Genomic DNA, 21,544 nt, shown 5'->3' with positions numbered 1-21,544 from the left:
ATTTCTAATCTGAATTTTGTTGAAACTAAAAGATGTTGGGAAAATTGTGTAAAACCAGTTATGTTATTTTAAATTTTATCAGTCCTGCTAACCTTGTCTTATAATGTATTGGCTTTTGTAATTCATTTAGAAAACCAGGTATTTTCACCTTTTCCTGTTAAAGAAGTTTCAGTTAAAACAATTTGGCTATTGTTAACTTATTTGGAGTTACTGTTTTAATGCTAAATCTAAAATTGTTAATTGATTGCTGTGTGTAGAAAGGGAGGAATTGAATGAAAACTTTATTTAGATTAGTTCTGCCCATTCAGAACAGTCCACCTGGAGGTTGGCAGGCTTAGGTGCGGTACCAGTCTCCTTTATTTTGTAAAATTCCTAAGGCCCCTGGGAAACCATCCCTGTAGGTACAGTCATCAACCCTGAGAAAGAAATTTGATTGACTTATGCAAATTATAAACAATGAATAGGACTTGCTCAGAAGTTGTAATAAATGGAGAGGATTTTTGGCAATTGGCTTTTACATTTGGACAAGTTTTTAACTTGAAAAGGAAAGATCTTAAATGGAATTCCCTTATGCATATGAGTCCTGGTAAATCTTTATTGCTTACTGCAACTCCATGAGAATAGAAATGACCATCTGGCTCTGAGCTGATGAGTGAATTTTGCTGTTTAAGGCAAAGACATTTGAGACCATAAATATTTTTGCTTTGAGTTTGAATTTAGGAATAGTAGTTTGCATTAAAACAGTATCTGAGAGAAATACCACAAGCTACTCAAAGGGAATATTTCCCACCTGACTATACCTGAGTTTGGCTATGAAACAGATACTACATAATTGGAGAATTTTACTCTTATCTGAATTCAAACAGAGTCAAAGATGTTTTATCCTGTCATATTTGCTATGTCACATGTCCCTGTTTTCTCTTTCTATATACCAAATTTCTATGATCAATAGTAAGTGACCAACAAAACATGTGAGCCCCTTTTGTATAATCTTACTGGGAAATCTAATAGTATTTTTATCTGAAATTAGAACATGTTCATCAATCTAAGTACTCACCTAAGATGTCCCCATTGTTTAAAAGGATCATTCTCTTACTGTTGTGAGATTATATTGTACCTTTTTGACTAAAGCATTTTGTGTTATCTAGGAATTCTGTGATAATTAAGAATTTGGTTTGTTGTAATACTGTGGGCATTCATATCACTTAAGGACATTTTCATACCAACTAAGTTTTAATGGATTTTAATTTTAAAGGTTTATTTTTGTTTCAAAGTGAAAAGAGAACTATCATTTTAAAGGTTTTCAACTAATTTTCTTTATAAAACTTTAGTGACTTAACATCAGGACAAATTTTAAATTGTTTTAAAACAAAAGAAGAAACTTTTAGAAGAAATATTTTAAAACAATCTCTTGTAAAGCTTACTAAGTTTTCATTTTCAAGACAATGTATTGATAAATTAATATGTAATGATCTATAAAGCAGAAAAAAAGGATCTTGCTGTTTTAATCTGAATTTGTAGTCTTTCCATGGCCTAAGCAAAAGTTAAAATTAGTGTTTGAACTTGTTATTAACAAGTTTTTCTTCCAAAGTAAATGTAATTAGAGGAGGAGAAACTAGCCTGTGAAACAACGATGTACATCTATTCAGTTGTAAGGTTCAAGTTTGAAATCTCTTTTGTTTAAGACAATGCAGTTATGCTAGTGAAGAGTGATAACTTGTGAGCAATCTGGTCTATGGTAGAAATATAAAGGAGAGTGAAGCAGTCTGAATGATGATTCCAGAACTCCCCTTGAATCTTGCCACTTAACCTGGCTTTTCATACTCAAATTTGTAGCCAGGTCTTCCTGAATTTTCCCGCTTAATCTGGCCTTTCATATTCAAATCTGTTGCCCTTGTCCTAGCCTGGCCTTCCTTTGTCTGTTATGCCAGGGAAATTGTCTTTTATATTCCTTTTGTGCCTGTTTGGTCTTTGTCTAACCTCCATGCCAGGTTTGTCTTTTCCAGAGTGCAAACCATCAACTTCCAGATAACTGCTCAGACTATGTATCCCCTGAACAGGACCCATTGAGGCAGGGACAGCTCTACACCCAATCTCAGTAGGAAGCAATTTCAGAAGCTGAGACCTTCATCCCTTACCCCAAAAGATCTTGGGTCCCATCTCATACACAACTGCCAGGGCCTATTTTAGAGGGAAATAGACAAGCAGACAGCTTGCTCACACTGACAGTTTCAGAAGTACAGCATTCTCACAAACATTTTCATCAGCCAGCTTCCATGCTTCGCAGGCAATTTCACATTACTAGAGAACAAGTAAGAAGCACTGCAGTAAAGTCTTATCCACACAGCATTGTGTTTTTGCCAGCTCCATCAAATACATCTATCAATCCTGGAGGATGCAATCCTCTCGAAATGTGGCAAATGGACGTCACAACACATCCCAGAATTTGGAAGGAATAAATACCTTCATGTGAATATAGACACATATTCAGGTCATACTATTGCCACCCACTGACTGGGGAATCAACAAAATTTACTATTGATCATCTGTTTAGGTGTTTTGCAACTCTAGGTATTCCACACATTATAAAAACAGATAGTGGTCCAGCTTAAACTAGTCAAGCTTTTACTAAGTTCTGTCTGTCATACAGAATACAGCATAGAACTGACATCCCATATAATCCTACTGGTCAGACCATTGTAGAATGTCACAATCATGACATAAAAACTCTCCTCCAAAAACAAAAGAAAGGGGGAGAAGAAGGCAAAAGAATAAGGAGAAGAGTTGACATGGTGTTGTATACCTGACATCAGATAGAGAGAGGCTTAAACCTGCTCAAAAACAGCTTCAAAAAAGGCAAAACACACCTTACTGATTGGAAGAAAAGTGAAGGTGAAATTGAACAACCCAAACTGTTAATGTGGGAGTGAGGGTATGTTTGTATTTCCACAGGAAATGGTGAAGAAACGATCTGGATACCCAAAAGAAACATCCAACCTCTGCCATACATTGGAGAAGATATGGATTGAGGAAAAAGAAGAAGTCATGATCATTGGACTGACAGGACAATGAAGTCACTCATTCTGCTTCTAGGCACCCTCCACCTGACCACTGCAGCAGAAGGAACTGATTGAGAGGAAGATAGATGGACTTTTTGTACAAAATCCGCCTTGGGTTATGGGTGGTGACATGGGAAGGGAAGTTAGAGGAGGTAATTAGGATAGGATATGGGTCAAAGGTTTTTGGGAAACAAATTGATATAGATAGAATTATTTTATGATTGGGAAATAACTTTAATTGTACTATCACTGAATACATTGGTTTCCATGTAGCTAATACTAGCATTATATCTGTAATTATGTGCCCTAGGTTTGCTTTAATGCCTATCAAAAGTAAAGGCTGGTGTATGTCTGTATGTGATCAAACTTATAATCAGTTCATGTTGAAAGTAAGTCAGAATAGATGTATAAGCTGCATTATTTTAGGCATTGTAAGCTTTATGGCAGCATTGGATTCCTCTGTATCAATTGGTTTATCTGTACATACCATTTAATGGATGCTTTAAGGGAACGTACTGTGGTGGGAAAGGAAGTTGATGTTCTTGAAACAAGGTTGTCCATGAGATGAGATTATAGGTTCATTTCTATTTGTTACTTCTGTCTGTTATAATAGCTCTCTATATGATTGGACTAAGATTAGAAGTTATTTAAATGGAATATAGGGAATAGCAGTCTTGCTTTGCATATTGAAGATCCTAATCAGATTGTTTATAATATAGATTGGGCCTCCAAGGAAAATCTTGACCCTAATGAAGCTGAAAGTGTGATTTAGGATTATTTTGCTAATACAAATCTCTTTGTGTCCTTGTTCCATTGGGTGAAGTCTATATTACCTCTATCCCTTTGTTTCTCTGTATTGACCACCTATTTATAGGTGCCTTCTCTCTCATGGGTAAGGTCTTCAAACCCAAGTACCTTATCTCTGGTTACAACAAAAGAAAGGGGGAATTGCTGAGGGCCAGTGCGGTTGACAAGTTCAGGATAGACCTTCAGGGAAACTGTTCTTTGAGACTGTGCTCATTATCATCCAGAATGGCTCTCCATGCCCCCCAGGGGTTGCTGTCTGTGTGAGACAAACAAGAGAACTACAGAATACAAGGGATATGTAAAATAGATGCCCTCTAGGCTAACAGTCTGTAAGACAATAAGACTGGCCAAATGACTAGGATAGGTGATGAGCAGCATGGTATGTAGACTTGCAGTTTCTGTCTACAAATACCCTGACCCTCGGATCAATAAATGGAGTTGGCCTATCTACCTCTGCCTGCCCATGTGTCTGTCTTCTTCACCACTGTCAGTGAGCCTTGTGAGGTTGCAGGCTGTCCGCCACGCTTGAGCTTTATAGGAAGGAAGCTGAATAAAGGAAGGATAGTATTATTAATATTACATTACCATCCTTGTAATACACTGTACATAGTACAGGGAACATAGGCAGAGTAGAAGGAAAGGTGACAGTATTTGGCCTGGGAGAGAGTTGTAGGAGGTTGTTGTAGGTGAAGTTAGAAGCTTAATCTATCAGTTTCCCAAAGGGAAATGATTTCATGAATCAATTCAGTTTGAACTTATTAGAGGGAAGTTTCAAAGCCAGAACAAAGAAATGAAGGGGGATTCTTAGTTGGAAAGAAACTTTCTTCATTTCTTGAAGCAAATTCTGGCCAATTTTTTTTCTTTTGGCACAATCAAATTCACTCACTTGTTCTTTGTCTTTCTCTTCGGCAGCTTGGTGGTACAATATATAGAGCACTGGGCCTGGAGTCAGGAAGACTAGCTGTGTGATCCTGCACAAGTCACTCAACTTTGCTTTGCTGCAGCTTTCACAACTGTAAAATGTAGAAAATAACAGAACCTAAAGATTGTTTTGAGGATCAGTGGTAAAGCACCTTTGCAGACTACCTGACACTTTATATAGATTATATAAATGCTGATTCCCCTTCCCTCAATCTCTTTCTCTCACTGGGTCTCTTCTACTTCCTCAGTGTCTCTCCCTACTCCTGTTTTTCTCTCTCCCTTTTCCTTTCCTCTCTCTCTCCCATTTCTTTCTCTCTCTTTCTTTTCCTCTTTCTCTCCTTCTCTTTCTGTCTCCCTCTCTCCTCCCAATCTATTTCTTGTGGGATACTCAAAAAAATGATTTCTCAGTACTAGGACTCAGTATTTTCCACTTATGGCAAATGCAAACACGTCAAAACAAATGATCTAATGAAATATTCTGTTATTTGATTTAGAATTGCTGTCTGGTATGTAGAATAGTCATCAAAATGGGACTAACGTCCTATTTCTGCCCTGGCCTGAGCCTAAATTGTTGGGGGTGGAAGCTCAATTCCATGTGGACAGTCTCGGGCGGGTAAAGGTGGGAACTTCTAAATCTTAGAGTTCTCATGAGGCCCCCCAGAAAACAGCAGGGAATCGAGGAGTGAGACTGAGCTATCTCGTGTATTTCCGCCTCTTCCCGTGAGAAATGTGATGGGAGGAGCATCCCCGCCCTCGAGACTGACCCGGATCTGGGCATACCTATTGTTATCTAACAGGCACGGTATTCAGGTGCAAACTACGCGGCTGGAGAGCTTAAGTAGGGTCAGGAAAGCCTGAAGGCGCTCTTAGCACGGGAGGGGCCCTTACAGGACAGAAGGCGCCTCTTCCCTTTTCCTCTCTTCTCTCTCCCTTCCCCCTTTCTCCCCACTTCCACTTCTGCTTCCAATCTCTTACTGTAAGATCTTTGCCTCCTTGGGAGACTTCTCTCTCCCTCCTAAGGAAGAGTTCCCCCTGCACATGTAACCAGGACCCTGAATAAAGCCTAACCCTTGTTCGACTCCGGAAAGTCTCTTCTCTCATACGTTTATCTGGTTTGGCCAACCGAAGACCTGGGACAGGTAAGGTAAGACTCGGGTAGCCCTCAGGCCTCTAGGCCTGGCACTAAATAACTTGTGATTCTGTGTTTTGAGTGACATGCCCTAGACACACAGAGACAACCCTTGTGCTTCTACATCCCTCACTATAGGGAATGATTAGATTTCCAAATTTCATATTTTACAAGTTTCTTTCATAGCCTAGTTTGCTCAATGGAGGCAAACGGAATTTGCTCTTAATGAACTACAGTCCAGTAATTGAAATTGATTCTTTGATTCTGAGATCTGTAATAACAAATGTTATTGTCCCAGTGAGGTTCCTTGCCCTCCATCGCTGGATACATTCATGTTCTGACTCATCTTCCTAAGAGGATTGATGAGTTTGTGTGATATTCTCATTGAATTTCCTCAGTTACAACAGCAACAATGCTAGTTAAAGGAAAGGATATTGGTACAAAAGCTTCTCTCCAAAAGCATTAAACCAGTGCCTTTGATCTTCTAAGTACCAAGCACTAATAAGACACATTCAAGCACAAGGTAGACCAAACTGGTATATTGTGTAAACATGACTTCAGTAAGGTTTGAATTTTTTAAAAAAAATGCAGATAAGGAGCTGTAAAAGGAAGGTATTTTTCTTAGTAAAAAAATGAAAAGCAGAGAAGTGTTAAATGATTTGTCAAATGACATAGCAATCTAAATTAACTTTACTGCTGAGCCATGGGGAATGGGGGAAGGGGAGATTGTGCCATTTTATAGTACGTTGTTTGCATAATGCCTCAAGATTCCTTCATGAACAATCCTCAGAACTGATGAAGAGACATTGAAATTGATAAAGAAATCCTGGAGAAAATAGAGGACTCACAGAGGGGATGTGTGGGGGAGGGGAGGCAGAGGGGAAGATAAAGACTCAAAAGGGAGGATAAAAATAGATGTGTGGGTAATCAGAGCAACTCATCTAGTGTGCTAAAATGGGACATGTCCCATTTTATGAGCCTGTAGGTTGGCCCCATACTGAGGGCCTTTGTTTAAGGGTACACATGATTCCATTGGGGCTTTGTCAAAGTGGACTGGCCCTTTAGGTAGGAGCTGCCACTTTCTGACTTGAAAAGAGACAGTAAAGGTGGAAGCTCTTGGAAGTGGGATGGTTCTGTCTTGGACTTCCTGGCAGATTTCTTGAGAGTTTCAGAGGTAGAGAGTCCTTTTGCTGACTGGCAACAAAGTGTGCTTTGTATGACCACAGCCCTCTCAGGTAAATTTGAGCGATGCCCTGGATGGCCAAGAAACCTTGCCCTGGAGATGCTGTTAGGGTCCAGTGTAGACCGAGATCAAGTTGAAATCTGTCCTTCAATTCCATGAGTCTCTAGTGACTTTTTCTCCTCTTGAAGAGTATGCCAGGAGTCATACTTTACTGTCTATTTAAGTATTTATTCTAAAGAGTAATTGTGTTTTTGAATTTTAAGCATTTCTTTTGTTATGAAGGCTATGTAACACATCTGATATCTGATACCGACTATTTTGTACTTTAAGTACAAAAGGCTCTTCCTAATTCCTATTAGGAAAGACCCTTGAAGAGCTTTTTGGCTATAGGGGTTTTAACCAAGGAAGAAGTGAAAAGCTTCCTCTCTGCTTTTTAGAAGTCAGACTGAAACCAGTGTTTGGAAGTCCAGAGACAGTGCTTCTTGCTCAGTCCCCTGCATCCTCCAAGGCTTGAAATGCAGGTAACATGGGTAAGTTCTGGAAATCTGCCTGGAGCCAAGAAATGGAGGTCCTTCTTCTGGAAATAGCAGGAAGGAGGCCAGTATCACTGGTTGAAAGAGTCAGGGAGAAGGATGTAAGAAGACTGAGGGGAGGGTTCTAGAATATGAAGGACTTTGAATGCCAAACAATATTTTGTATTTGATCCTAGAAACTAAGGAAGTTATTGGAATTTATTGAGTGTAGGGTGTGTGTGTGTGTGTGTGTGTGTGTGTGTGTGTGTGTGTGTGTATGTGAGAGAGAGAGAGAGAGATAGAGAGAGAGAGAGAGAGAAAGAGAGACAGAGAGAAAGAGAGACAGAGACAGAGACAGAGAGAGAGAGACAGAGAGAGAAAGAGAGATGATCAGACTTGCATCAGATCACTTTAGTAACAGAATGGAGAACAGAATAGAATGGGGTTAAAAACAGGCTGACTCACCACCAGGTTTTTGTAATAATCCAGGCAGGAGGTGATGAGGCTGGTACCAGAGGGGTGATAGTGTCCAAGACAGAAAAAGACATAGGAGAGATGTTGCAAAGGTAAAATCAATAGGCCTAGGCAACAGAGAGAATGAATGTGAATGAAAGAGTGGGGATAATGGAGGGGGTAATCTGCTACAGGATATGGGAAGGAATGGGATCACGTGAATAAACAGAAAGATTAGACTTGATAAGGAGTAAGTCCACTTCATCATGAGGCAGGGGTGAAGGAGAATATAGTGGCACATGGCATCTGAGTGATAGCAAAAGAAAGAGAGGAAAAGAAGGATTTCGTGGTGAGTGGCCTCAAGGTTTTTATGTAATATATGATGTAAAGTTCTTAGGTGAGAGGGGGGTGAGAGGGAGTCACAGGAGATGTGAGGAAGGATGAAAAGTTTAGCTAGAGCCACTGTGGAGAGTAGGATAGTGAGTGGATAAGTAGACTTGCTTTATAGCAATGAGGGCCCAGTTGAGATTGAGCAGCAAAACTTTGTAGTGGATCCAATCAGATGAGTTGAGAAAAAGATTGGGACAGAGAGGGAGGAAGAGAGAGGCCTTTTTGGGGCAGTGACAATTATTCATTCATTTGGAGCATATCCTTTGAGGAAAAATAGCAGCAGGTAGATCAAACAACTGTCACAACTTTGACTGTTACCCTCCCTTGGATATTAGTAAACATAGGTCCTGACTTGGCACTCCAGAGGCCCAAGAATAGCAGCTCCTACCTATCCATCACCTCTTGCAGCCATTATCCATAGAAACCAGCCTTGTGGGGATTTGACCTAAGAGAAACTTCTTTTTTTTTTTTTTAAGTTAATTTAATTTTAGCTTTCAATATTCACTTCCATAAGTTTTATTTTCCCCCCCTTCCCCCTCTCCTTCCTCCCCAAGACAGCATGCAATCTGATATAAGTTCTACACATACATTCCGATTAAACATATTTTCACCTTAGTCATCTTGTATAGAAGAATTAGAATGAGTGGGAGGAACTATGAGAAAGAAAAAAACAAAATAAAACAAAAAAAGGAAAATAGTCTGCTTCATTCTGTGTTCCGACTCCATAGTTCTTTCTCTAGATGTGGGTGGCATTTTCTATCTTGAGTCCTTTGGAGTTGTTTTAGATCCTTGCATTGTTGTGAAGGACTAAGTTCATCAGAAACAGTCCTCTCACACTGTGGCTCTTACTGTGTACAATGTTCTCCTGGTTCTGCTCACTTCACTCAGCATCAGTTCATTCAAGTCTTTCCAGGTTTTTTCTGAAGTTTGCCTGTTTGTCATTTCTTATAGCACAATAGTATCCCATTACATTCATATATCACAACTTGTTCAGCCATTCCTCAGTTGATGGGCATCCCCTCAATTTCCAGTTCTTAGCCACCTCAAAAAGAGCTGCTATAAATATTTTTGTACACGTGGGACCTTTCCCCATTTTTATGATCTCTTTGGGATACAGCCCTACAAGTGGTATTGCTGGGCCAAAGGGTGTGCACATTTTTATAGCCTTAACACCAACTTCTCCAAGTGATGAGATCCCACATCCTAAGCAGATGAAGCCACTGAAGACCCAGAAAAGAAACTCCTCTCCATCAAAGTCTTTGGGTTTAACATCAGAAACTAATGCAATTTTGTTAATGGAAATACCATTTAAAATAATGAATTGATATCTGCCTTGCTACTACACACTGAGCATCTTGCGACCTTGTGATGTGATTTAAAGCTGAGATCTTCCTTTTTTGTCTTTCTCCATTAGATTGTGAACTCCTTGGGAAGAGAGATTGTCTTGCTTTTTCACTTGTATCTCCAGCATTTAACAGGGTTTTAAACATAGCAAATCCTTAATAAGTACTTTTCCATGCATTCCTTTATTCATCAGCTATGACTTAATGTTGAGAAAATCAGTAAGTCATCTGTCTGTCTAATGGAATAGACTTTTCCTTCCTGCCAGAGTAAATTTTCACACCAAGCCATAAAGCAGGACAGCTTGAAACTACTCGTCACCCTATGCCATAGCATGCCCTCATTTATGGCCTAAGAATTTGGCTTCAAACCAGAATAGTTCATTCTACCTTCTCAGTGATGGCAGTGCCCCCTCTCCTCCCTGGCCATTATTATTTAACCTGCTGAGTCCTGACAAGAGGATTTCATTTTCCTTTTGAAAACTGACATCTAATTAAATGCCAAATAACACTGAGGTCCCAAAAGCTATATTTCATTTTCTTGCTGGTCAATATTTTTTTTTGTTCTTGTCACACATTTCCACTCAATCAGTGCCTCTCTGCATAGCATCTTGAAAAAAATCTTGAAGCATTCTAGTGAGACATAAGACATGAACTTCCATGGTATCTGAGAGTAATTTATGCTGCCCTTCCTCTAGGCAGCCAGCTAGGACCCACTGGGAGAAATCCACTTTCCTTTCTAACATGGTTTCTGCTACAATGAGCCCTTCAGGAGAGTAATCGGAATGAAAACTCTTCAAAGAATTTGAGCAGGAGGAGAGGAGGGTGGCTAGAGTGGGAAGGGAGGGAATGATTAGTGATGTTGTTCTGCATCTCCCAAATATTTATTTGTAAAGTTCACAATGGAAAATACCATGAAGCAATCTGGTAGATGTTCAAGAAGCAACTCAAAGAGAAGTCTGTTGAAGCCATTACAGTAACTCGCATTAAGAGAGAGAGTCAATTAACATTTATCAAGACGTTGGCATTTCTGTAGCGTATTTACTTAAGGAGTTCAAGCACATCTATGACTCAAGTTTTACCAATTTCTAGGTAAAATATGGCGCAAATACTTTGGACTAGGAGAGGGATGACAGATGTCAGAATTATCCCATCCTTATGCAACTGTACGTATGTTCCACTACCTCATCCTGTTTTGTACTCTGACAAGAAACAGAACTGTCATCCCTTTTAGTTTGGCAGTATTCATATTTGATACCTGTGACATCTATGACATGCTTACCTCTAGTTTCTGCCAAGTCAAAAGCCAGAAAGCTGGTGGCCTGGTTACTTTTGGATACTTACTTTTCTTTAAGACAGAAACCATGTCACCAATTCTGTGATGCCATGTCTATTGTTTTGATATTTTATATCTTAGATGTGGAGTTAAAAGACCAGAATTCAACTCAATTCATTTAACATGAGTCCATCCTGTATTGAAATCTGTCCACCTTAGAGGAGTTTAATGAAATGCCAGGGTTATTCCATTCATCATGGACCAAACTGATGTGGAAGAAATTATTGTTGTTGAGTCATTTTGCCTATGTCTGACTCTTCATGGCTCCATTTGGTGTTTTCCTAGCAAATATACTGGAGTGGTTGACCATTTCCCCTCCAGCTTATTTTTACCAATGAGGAAACTGAGACCAACAGGGTTAAGTGATTTGTCCAGGGTCACTCAGCTAGTACATGCTTGAGGCCAGATTTGAACTCAGGAAGATGAGTCCTCAGGCTCATCACTATATATTACTGTGTCACCTAGCAGCCCTAAAGAAGAAATGATATAGATACTATAGTCCAACTTTTTCATTTTATAGCAGATAAAAGTAAGGCTCAAAGTAGGTAAATGCCTGACCTAAGGTCCTACGGGTAGTAAGTTTCAAAGATGTCATTCCATTCTCTTTCCCCATTATTAGAACTGAAAGTTCTTAAGGTCAGAGACTGTTTTGTTTTTGTCTCTGTTTCCGATACAATAAACATCTAGTAAGCCCCTACTAAGTGCTAGACTATGCTAAGTGTTGTATTCATTTCATTTTGTGCTTCACAGAAGGATAGTGGTTAATCAACAAGTATTCATATGTGACAGGCTCTGTGCCTAGTGATGAGGATACAAAGAAAAACAAAAGGTTCTGTGTTTTCAAGGAGGTTCCACATAAATTGTTTGTTGAATTGAAAAACTGAATTGACTTTGGGTCTTCTGACTCCAAAAGTAGTGTTCATTATATCTCTAATGTTTAGAAACACTTCTTAATTTTTTTAGTTAATTAATTTTAAGTTTTTAACACTCATTTCCACAAAATTTTGAGTTCCAAATTTTCTCCCCATCTCTCCCCTCCGCTCTTCCACCAATGTGCCTTCCCTTCTAATACCCCTCCCTTCCCTTATCCCTATCTTCTCTCTTGTCCTGTAGGGCAAGATAAATTTCTATACCCTGTTACCTGTATTTCTTATTTCCCAGGTGTATGCAAAAACAATTCTCAGCATTTGTTCCTAAAACTTTGAGTTCCAACTTCTCTTCCTTCCTTCTTCCCCACCAATCCCCACTGAGAAGACAAGCAATTCAATATAGGCTGTACAAGTGTAGTTTTGCAAATGACTTCCATAATAGTCATGTTGTGTAAGACTATATTTCCCTCCATCCTATCCTGCCCCCCATTTCTTCTGTTCTCTCTTTTGACCTTGTCTCTCCCCAAGAGTGTTTACTTCTAATTGCTCTCTCCTCCCATTTGCTCTCCCTTCCATCATCCCCTACCCCAACCTGCTTATCCCTTTCTTCCCTACTTTCCTGTAGTAAAGATAGATTTTCACACCAAATTGAGTGTGCATGTTATTCCTTCCTTGAGCTAAATGTGATGAGAGCAAGCTTCACGTTTTCCCTCTCATCTACCCCCTTTTCCCCTCCAGTGGAAAAGCTTTTTCTTATCTCTTCTATGAGAGATAATTTGCTCCATTCCATTTCTCCCTTTCTCCTGCCAATATATTCCTCTCTCACCCATTAATTTTATTTTTTTAGATATCATCCTTTCCTATTCAACTCACCCAGTGCTCTGTGTGTGTGTGTGTGTGTGTGTAAAATCCCTCCAAGTACCCAGATACTGAGAAAAGTTTCAAGATTTACAAACATTATCTTTCCATATAGAAATGTGAACAGTTCAACTTTAGTAAGGCCCTTGTGATTTCTCTTTCCTGTTTTTTTTTTCATGCTTCTCTTGATTCTTGTGTATGAAAGTCAAATTTTCTATTCATTTCTGGTTTTATCATCAAGAATGCTTCAAAGTCCTCTATTTCATTGAATGATCACTTTTTCCCCTGAAGTATTACACTTAGTTTTTCTGGGTAGGTGATTCTTTTTTTTAATCCTAGTTCCTTTGACTTCTGGAATATCATATTCCAAATCCTTCGATCCCTTAATGGAGAAGCTGCTAGATCTTGAGTTATTCTGATTGTATTTCCACTATACTCAAATTGTTTCTTTCTAGCTGCTTGCAATATTTTCTCCTTTACCTGGGAACTCTGGAATTTGGCTACAATATTCCTAGGAGTTTCTCTTTTTGAATCTCTTTCAGGAGGTGATCAGTGAATTCTTTCAATATTTATTTTACCCTCTGGTTCCAGAACATCAAGGCAGGTTTCCTTGATAATTTCATGAAAGATGTTGTCTAGGCTCTTTTCTTGTTCCTGGCTTTCAAGTAGTCCCATAACTTTTAAATTGTCTCTCCTGGATCTATTTTTCAGGTCAGTTGCTTTTCCAATGGGATATTTCAAATTGTTTTCTATTTTTTCATTCTTTTGGTTTTGTTTTGTAATTTCTTGGTTTCTCATAAAGTCATTAGCTTACATCTGCTCCATTCTAATTTTTAAAGAACTATTTTCTTCAGTGAGCTTTTTAACCTCCATTTCCCTTTGGCTAATTCTGCTCCTTAAAGCATTCTTCTCCTCCTTGGCTTTTTAGACCTCTTTTGCCATTTGAGTTAGTCTATTTTTAAAGGTGTTAATTTCGTCAACATTTTTTTTGGGTCTCCTTTAGCAAGCTGTTGACTCACTTTTCATGATTTTCTTGCATCACTCTCATTTCTCTTCCCAATTTTTCCTCCACCTCTCTTATTGGATTTTCAAAATCCTTTCTGAGCTCTGGTCCTGCTCCTCCTGGGCCAAGGCCATAGCTGGGCTATGCTCCACTCCTTGTCCAACGCGACAGACCTTTCCCATTGGCCTTCCAAGTCACCCTGGGCTGGAAATCTCCTCCACTCCATCAGTCTGTGGCTTCTTCTGCTCTAGAATTTGTTGAGAGTCTTTTGTTACAGTATTTTATGGACTGTGGGGGAAGAGCTAGAGTATGTGCATCTTTCTACTCCAACATCTTGGCTCCACCCCTAGAAACACTTGTAAAACACATGAGATTATTTCAACCATCAAATGAAAAGGAATAGTAGTATGTGAATTATTTGGAAAAATATTAAATTATATTTATTGACATAATAAGCCTTATGATTTTTATACCTTTAAACATTTCTAATATGCAATATGTCATTTGTTCTAAAGAATTTGGCTTTATGGCTGCAAACTGTTAGCATATTTTCTTTTAAAAAACAAATTTCCTTATTAGACATTTTGCAAAAATGAAAAATAAAGAAAAAATTTTAAAGGGGTGCTTCAATCTGCACTTAGAGTTCTTCAGTTCTCTCTTTGGGGATAGCATTTTTCATCATGGGTCATTCACATATTTATATAGATCTGTCTTTATTTGTGTGAATAGTGGTTTGTAAATATGTACATACAGTCCCTAAGTTTATCTTGTTAGGTAGAAACCCAAGTATTTTATATTGTCTGTGGTTATTTTAAATGGAATTTCTGTATCTTCTCCTCATGAAGTTTGTTGGTAATATATGGAAAGGCTGAAGATTTATGTGAGCTTATTTTATATCCTGCAACTTTGCTGAAGTTGTTAATTGTATCAATTAGTTTGTTTTTAAATTTATTTATTTAACTTTTAACATTGATTTTCACAAAATTTCGGGTTCCAAATTTTCTCCCCATTTGTCCCCTCCCCCCACCCCAAAACACCAAACATTCTAATTGCCCCATCACCAATATGCCCTCTGTTCTATCCTCCCTCCCTTCCCTTGTCCCCATCTTCTCTTTTGTCCTGCAGGGCCAGATAACTTTCTATACCCCTTTTCCCATATTTCTTATTTCCTAGTAGCAAGAACAGCACTCAACAGTTGTTCCTAAAACTTTGAGTTCCAACTTCTCTTCATCCCTCCCTCCCCACCCATTCCTTTTGGGAAGGCAAACAATTCAATATAGGCCATATCTGTGTAGTTTTGCAAATGACTTCCATGATAGTAATGTTCTGTAAGACTAATTATATTTCCCTCCATCCTATCGTGCCCCCCATTGCCTCTATTCTCTCTTTTGATCCTGTCCCTCCCCAAGAGTGTTGACTTCAAATTGTTCCCTCCTCCCATTGCCCTCCTTTCCATCATCTCCCCCACCCTGCTTATCCCCTTATCCCCCACTTTCCTGTATTGTAAGATAGGTTTTCATACCAAAATGAGTGTGCATTTTATTCCTTCCTTGAGTCAAATGTGATGAGAGTAAACTTCATGTTTTTTATCTCACCTCCCTTCTTTTCCCCTCCACTAAAAAGTCTTTTGCCTGTCTCTTTTATGAGAGATAATTTGCCCCATTCCATTTCTCCCTTTCTCCTCCCAATATATTTCTCTCTCACTGCTTGATTTCATTTTTTTAAGATATGATCCCATCCTATTCCATTGACTCTGTGCTCTCTGTCTCTGTGTGTGCATGCATGTGTATGTAATCCCACCCACTACCCAGATACTGAAAAGTTTCAAGAGTTACAAATATTGTCTTTCCATGAAGGAATGTAAACAGTTCAACTTTAGTAAAGTCCCTTATGACTTCTCTTTGCTGTTTACCTTTCCATTCTTCTCTTCATTCTTGTGTTTGAAAGTCAAATTTTCTTTTCAGCTCTGGTCTTTTCATCCAGAATGCTTGAAAGTCCTTGATTTCATTGAAAGACCATTTTTTCCCCTGAAGTATGATACTCAGTTTTGCTGGGTAGGTGATTCTTGGTTTTAGTCTTAGTTCCTTTGACTTCTGGAATATCATATTCCATGTCCTTTGATCCCTTAATGTAGAAGCTGCTAGATCTTGTACTATCCTGATTGTATTTCCACAATACTTGAATTGTTTCTTTCTAGCTGATTGCAATATTTTCTCCTTGACCAGGGAACTCTGGAATTTGGTCACAATGTTCCTAGGAGTTTCTCTTTTTAGATGTCTTTCAGGAGGTGATTGGTAGATTCCTTGAATACTTATTTTGTCCTCTGGTTCTAGAAACTCAGGGCAGTTTTCCTTGATAATTTCATGAAAGATAATGTCTAGGCTTTTTTTTTGATTATGGCTTTCAGGTAGTCCCATAATTTTTAAATTGTCTCTCCTGGATCTATTTTCCAGGTCAGTTGTTTTTCCAATGAGATATTTTATATTATCTTCCATTTTTTCATTCTTTTGGTTTTGTTTTGTGATTTCTTGGTTTCTCATAAAGTCATTAGCCTCCATCTGTTCCATTCTAATTTTGAAAGAACTATTTTCTTCAGTGAGCTTTTGAACCTCCTTTTCCATTTGGCTCATTCTGCTTTTGAAAGCATTCTTCTCCTCATTGGCTTTTTGAACCTCTTTAGCCAATTGAGTTAGCCTATTTTTCAAAGTGTTGTTTTCTTCAGCATTTTTTTGGGTCTCCTTCAGCAAGGTATGGACCTGCTTTTCATGATTTTCTTGCATCTCTCTCATTTCTCTTCCCAGTTTTTCCTCCACCTCTCTTACTTGATTTTCAAAATCCTTTTTGAGCTCTTCCATTGCCTGAGCCCATGGTATATTTATTTTGGATGTTTGGGATACAGAAGCCTTGAATTCCATGTCTTTCCCTGATGGTAAGCATTGTTCTTCCTCATCAGAAAGGATGGGAGGAGATATCTGTTCACTAAGAAAGTAACCTTCTATGGTCTTTTTTTCCCCCTTTTCTGGGCATTTTCCCAGCCAGTTACTTGACTTCTGAGTGTCCTCTCCAGAGCCACCTCACCTCCAGATCCACCCAGCTAGTGCTTGGGGTCTGAGATTCAAATGCTGCTCCCCAGCCTCAGGGCTTTGAGCGGGGGTGGGGTTGCTATTCAGTGTGAGATTAAGTTAAGGTGGGGGCAGGGCCACCACACTGGGCTCACTTCCCTCAGGGGGTTTACATGGAGACCTTCAACAATGGATCTGAGCTCCTGCCTGCTTTGGGAGCCTCTGTCTGCTGCTGCCTCCCGAGGGGGCCTGAGTCATGGGGACCCCCTGCTCCCCTCTCAACGAGCCAAAAAGACCCTCTCACTGACCTTTGGTACCTGTGGGTGGAGAGACCTGTGCTGCTGCTGGAGATTCTGTCCCTGAAGCCTGCTCGGATCTGCTCCTCTCGGTGCCCCGAGGCCAAGGCAGGGCTGGGCTCTGCTCTGAGTCCACAGTGTGATGGACCTTTCCAGACAGTTTTTCAGGTCTCTCTGGAACAGAAATCTCCTCTGCTCCATTGTTCTGTGCCTTCTGCTGCTCCAGAATTTGTTGGGAGTTCTTCTTTAGAGGTATTTTACGGGCTGTGGGTTTGGAGCTAGCATATGTGTATCTTTCTACTCTGCCATCTTGGCTCCTCCCCAATTTTTTTTTAACTTTACTTTCCAGGTTGTCTAAGAAAACCATTATATCCTCTGCAAAGCGATAATTTTGTTTCATCATTTCTTTTTTTCTTCCTCCAATTTATTTTTCTTCTTTAATTTTTATAACTTGCATTTCTAGTACAATATTGAGTAATAGTGGTGATAAAGGAATTCCTTGTCTCATTCCAGATCTTATTGGGAAGGGTTCAAGATCATCTCCATTATCAATGCTACTTGCTCCCTGTATTAGATTATTATTCCTTATCACATTAAGAAAGGCTTCATTAATTCCTATTGTTTTTAATAGGAATGAGTGCTGATTTTTGTCAAAAGCTTTTCCTGCATTTGATGCTATAATCATAGATTTATGTTATTTTGGTTATTGATACAGGCAATCATTCTGACAGTTTGCCTTAATTATGAACTAGCCCTACATTCCTGATATGAATCCCACCTGGTCATAGTACATGACCTTTTTGATAAATTGTTGCAATCTCATTGCTACTATTATAATTAATATTTTTACACTCATAATCATTGTGAAAATTGGTTTGTAGTTTGCTTCTCTTATCTTGCTTTCCATGGTTTAAGTATCAAAATTATAGTGGTATCACAAAAGTAATTAGGTAGGAATTGTTCTCTGCGTATTTTTATATATAGTTTATATAGTAACAAATAGTTTATGTAGTGACAGAATTAATTATTCCATGAGTGTTTGGTAGAATTTACTTGTAAATCCAACTGGTAAAGGGGATTTTTTTCTTAGGGAACTAATTGATACTTGTTCCATTTCTTTTTCTAAGACAGCTTTATTGAAGTACTAATGTTCCCTCCTGTATAGTTTAAATTTTTTTGATAAATAATCTTCCATTTTACTTAAACTATCAATTTTACTAGCATATAATTAGGCAAAATAGGTGCTCATAATTGAATTAATTTTATCCTTATTATAATGAATTCACCCTTTTTATTTTTGATACTATTGATTTGTTTTTTCTTCCTTTTTTTAAAAATCAAATTAACTAATGATTTATCTAATGTGCACATGTGTATATATTATATGCATGTGTGTATTTCCATAAAACAAGCTCCTGTTTTATCAGGTTTTTTTTGTTTTTAATTTTATTACTCTCTCCTCTTATTTTCAGGGTTTCTACTTTGGTGTTTAACTGAGGATTTTTAATTTCTTCCCTTTCAATTTTTTTTTAGTTGCACACCCCATTCATTGATCTGCTCTTTTATCTCTTTTAGTGATGTGTGCATTTAGAGATACAAATTTTTCTCTAAATACCACTTTGGCTGTGACTCACACATTTTGAAATATTGTCTCATTGTTGTCATTCTCTTTAATGAAATTATTGTGTCTGTGATTTGTTTTTTGATCCACTCATTCTTTTTTTTCCATTCTGAACTTAAGAAATAAAAGAAGCATTTCCATAAAAAGTAGAAGAGAAAAAAAAAGGAGATTGCACATGGAACTGCAAATCTGTTATGTACAGCTAGCTTTTCTTTTAAATATATAGTGAAGTTATCATGTAACTTTATCTTTCCCCTCCTCCTGCCCTGGAGATGTCTACCATTAGACATTAATATGTATCATATATCTTTACACACATTCATGCACACACAAGCACACACACAGAGTTCTTTTATCTTTTATCAGTTCTTTCTCTGAATGCAGATAGTCACTTCCTTCATAGATCCTTTGTAGCTAATTTGTGTATTTAAAACAATCAAAATGACTTGGTTGTTCAAAGCTGTTCTTAAAATAATACTACTGTTACTATATACAACATCCTCTTGATTCTGCTCATTTTTCTCTTTATTATTTCATACAAGTCTATGTTTTTCTAAAGTCAACCTCCTCATGATTTCTTATAGCACAGAAGTATTTCTTCATGATCATATACCACAACGTGCTCGGATATTCCTCAATTGACAGACATCCCTTTAATTTCTAGTTCATTGCCACCAGATTGAGATCTGTTATAAATATTTTAGAACAATAGGCTATTTCCCCCTATCCCTAATCATCCTGAGAAACAGAGCTAACAGTGGTATTATTATATCAAAGTATAGACAGTTTTATAACTGTTTGGAAATAATTCCAGATTGATCTCCAAAACAGTCCAGTTAGTTCATAATTCTATCAATAGGGAAAGTGGCCCAATTTTTGAACATCCCTTCCAGATTTTGTTGCTTTCCCCTTCTATTATTTTGGCCAGACTGATAGGTGTCAAATGATATTTCAAGGCTGTTTTAATTTGTGGTTATCTAATCTATAATGATTTAGAATATTTTTTCACTTGATTATAACTGGCTTTGATTTTTTCCTTGGAAAAGCACCTGTTCAGATCTTTTGACCATTTATTAATTGGGGTATGATTCTTATTCTTATAGATTTGACAAAGTTCTTTATATATTTGAGATATGAGACTTTTATCTGAGAAACTATAAGTATTTTTCCAGTTTTCTGCTTTCCTTCTCATCTTGGTTACATTGGTTTTATTTGTACAAAACCTTTTTGTAAAATTGAAATTATCCACTTTACACCTCTCAGCACTGCCTTGTCTGTTGTTTATTCATAAGTTTTTTGCCTATCCATAAATCTGATAAGTAATTTCTGTGCTTTTCGAATTTTATTGTAATATCTCTCTTTATGTCTAGGTCATGTATTTATTTTGAACTCATCATGATAACTGCTTTTAAGATATTGGTCTATGCATAATTTCTGCCAAACTGTTTTCCAGTTTTCCCAACAATTTTTATCAAATAACAAATTCTTATTCTCTAAACCTAAATCTTTACATTTGTCAAAAACAAGATTACTGAGGGGGAGGAGCCAAGATGGCAGAGTAGAAAGATACACATATGCTAGCTCCAAACCCACAGCCCGTAAAATACCTCTAAAGAAGAACTTCTAACAAAATCTGGAGCAGCAGAAGCCTCAGAACAACAGAGCAGAGGAGATTTCTGTTCCAGAGAGACCTGAAAAACTGTCTGGAAAGGTCCGTCACACTGTGGACCCAGAGCAGAGCCCAGCCCTGCCTTGGCCTCGGGGCACCGAGAGGAGCAGATCCGAGCAGGCTTCAGGGACAGAATCTCCAGCAGCAGCACAGGTCTCTCCACCCACAGGTGCCAAAGGTCAGTGGGAGGGTCTTTTCAGCTCTTTGAGAGGGGAGCAGGGGGTCCCAATGACTCAGGCCCCCTTGGGAGGCAGCAGCAGACAGAGGCTCCCAAAGCAGGCAGGAGCTCAGATCCATTGTTGAAGGTCTCCACATAAACGCCCTGAGGGAAGTGAGCCCAGTGTGGTGGCCCTGCTCCCACCTGAACTTACTCTCACATTGAATAGCAGCCCCACCACACTGAAAGCCCTGAGGCTGGGGAGCAGCATTTGAATCTCAGACCCCAAGCACTAGCTAGGTGGTATCTGGAGGCGAGGTGGGTGTAGAAAGGAAACTCAGAAGTCAAGTAACTGGTTGGGAAAATGCCCAGAAAATGGAAAAAAATAAAACTATAGAAGGTTACTTTCTTGGTGAAAGATATCTCCTCCCATCCTTTCTGATGAGGAAGAACAATGCTTATCATCAGGGAAAGACATAGAATTCAAGGCTTCTGTATCCCAAACATCCAAAATAAATATTCCATGGGCTCAGGCAATGGAAGAGCTCAAAAAGGATTTTGAAAATCAAGTAAGAGAGATGGAGGTAAAACTGGGAAGAGAAATGAGAGAGATGCAAGAAAAGCAAGAAAAGCAGGTCCACACCTTGCTAAAGGAGACCCAAAAAATGCTGAAGAAAATAACACCTTGAAAAATAGGCTAACTCAATTGGCTAAAGAGGTTCAAAAAGCCAATGAGGAGAAGAATGCTTTCAAAAGCAGAATGAGCCAAATGGAAAAGGAGGTTCAAAAGCTCACTGAAGAAAATAGTCCTTTCAAAATTAGAATGGAACAGATGGAGGCTAAAGACTTTATGAGAAACCAAGAAATCACAAAACAAAA

Source organism: Notamacropus eugenii, chromosome 3 (assembly GCF_028372415.1).
Source record: "Notamacropus eugenii isolate mMacEug1 chromosome 3, mMacEug1.pri_v2, whole genome shotgun sequence".
Taxonomy (NCBI): domain Eukaryota; kingdom Metazoa; phylum Chordata; class Mammalia; order Diprotodontia; family Macropodidae; genus Notamacropus; species Notamacropus eugenii.
This window is presented reverse-complemented; position numbering follows the sequence as displayed.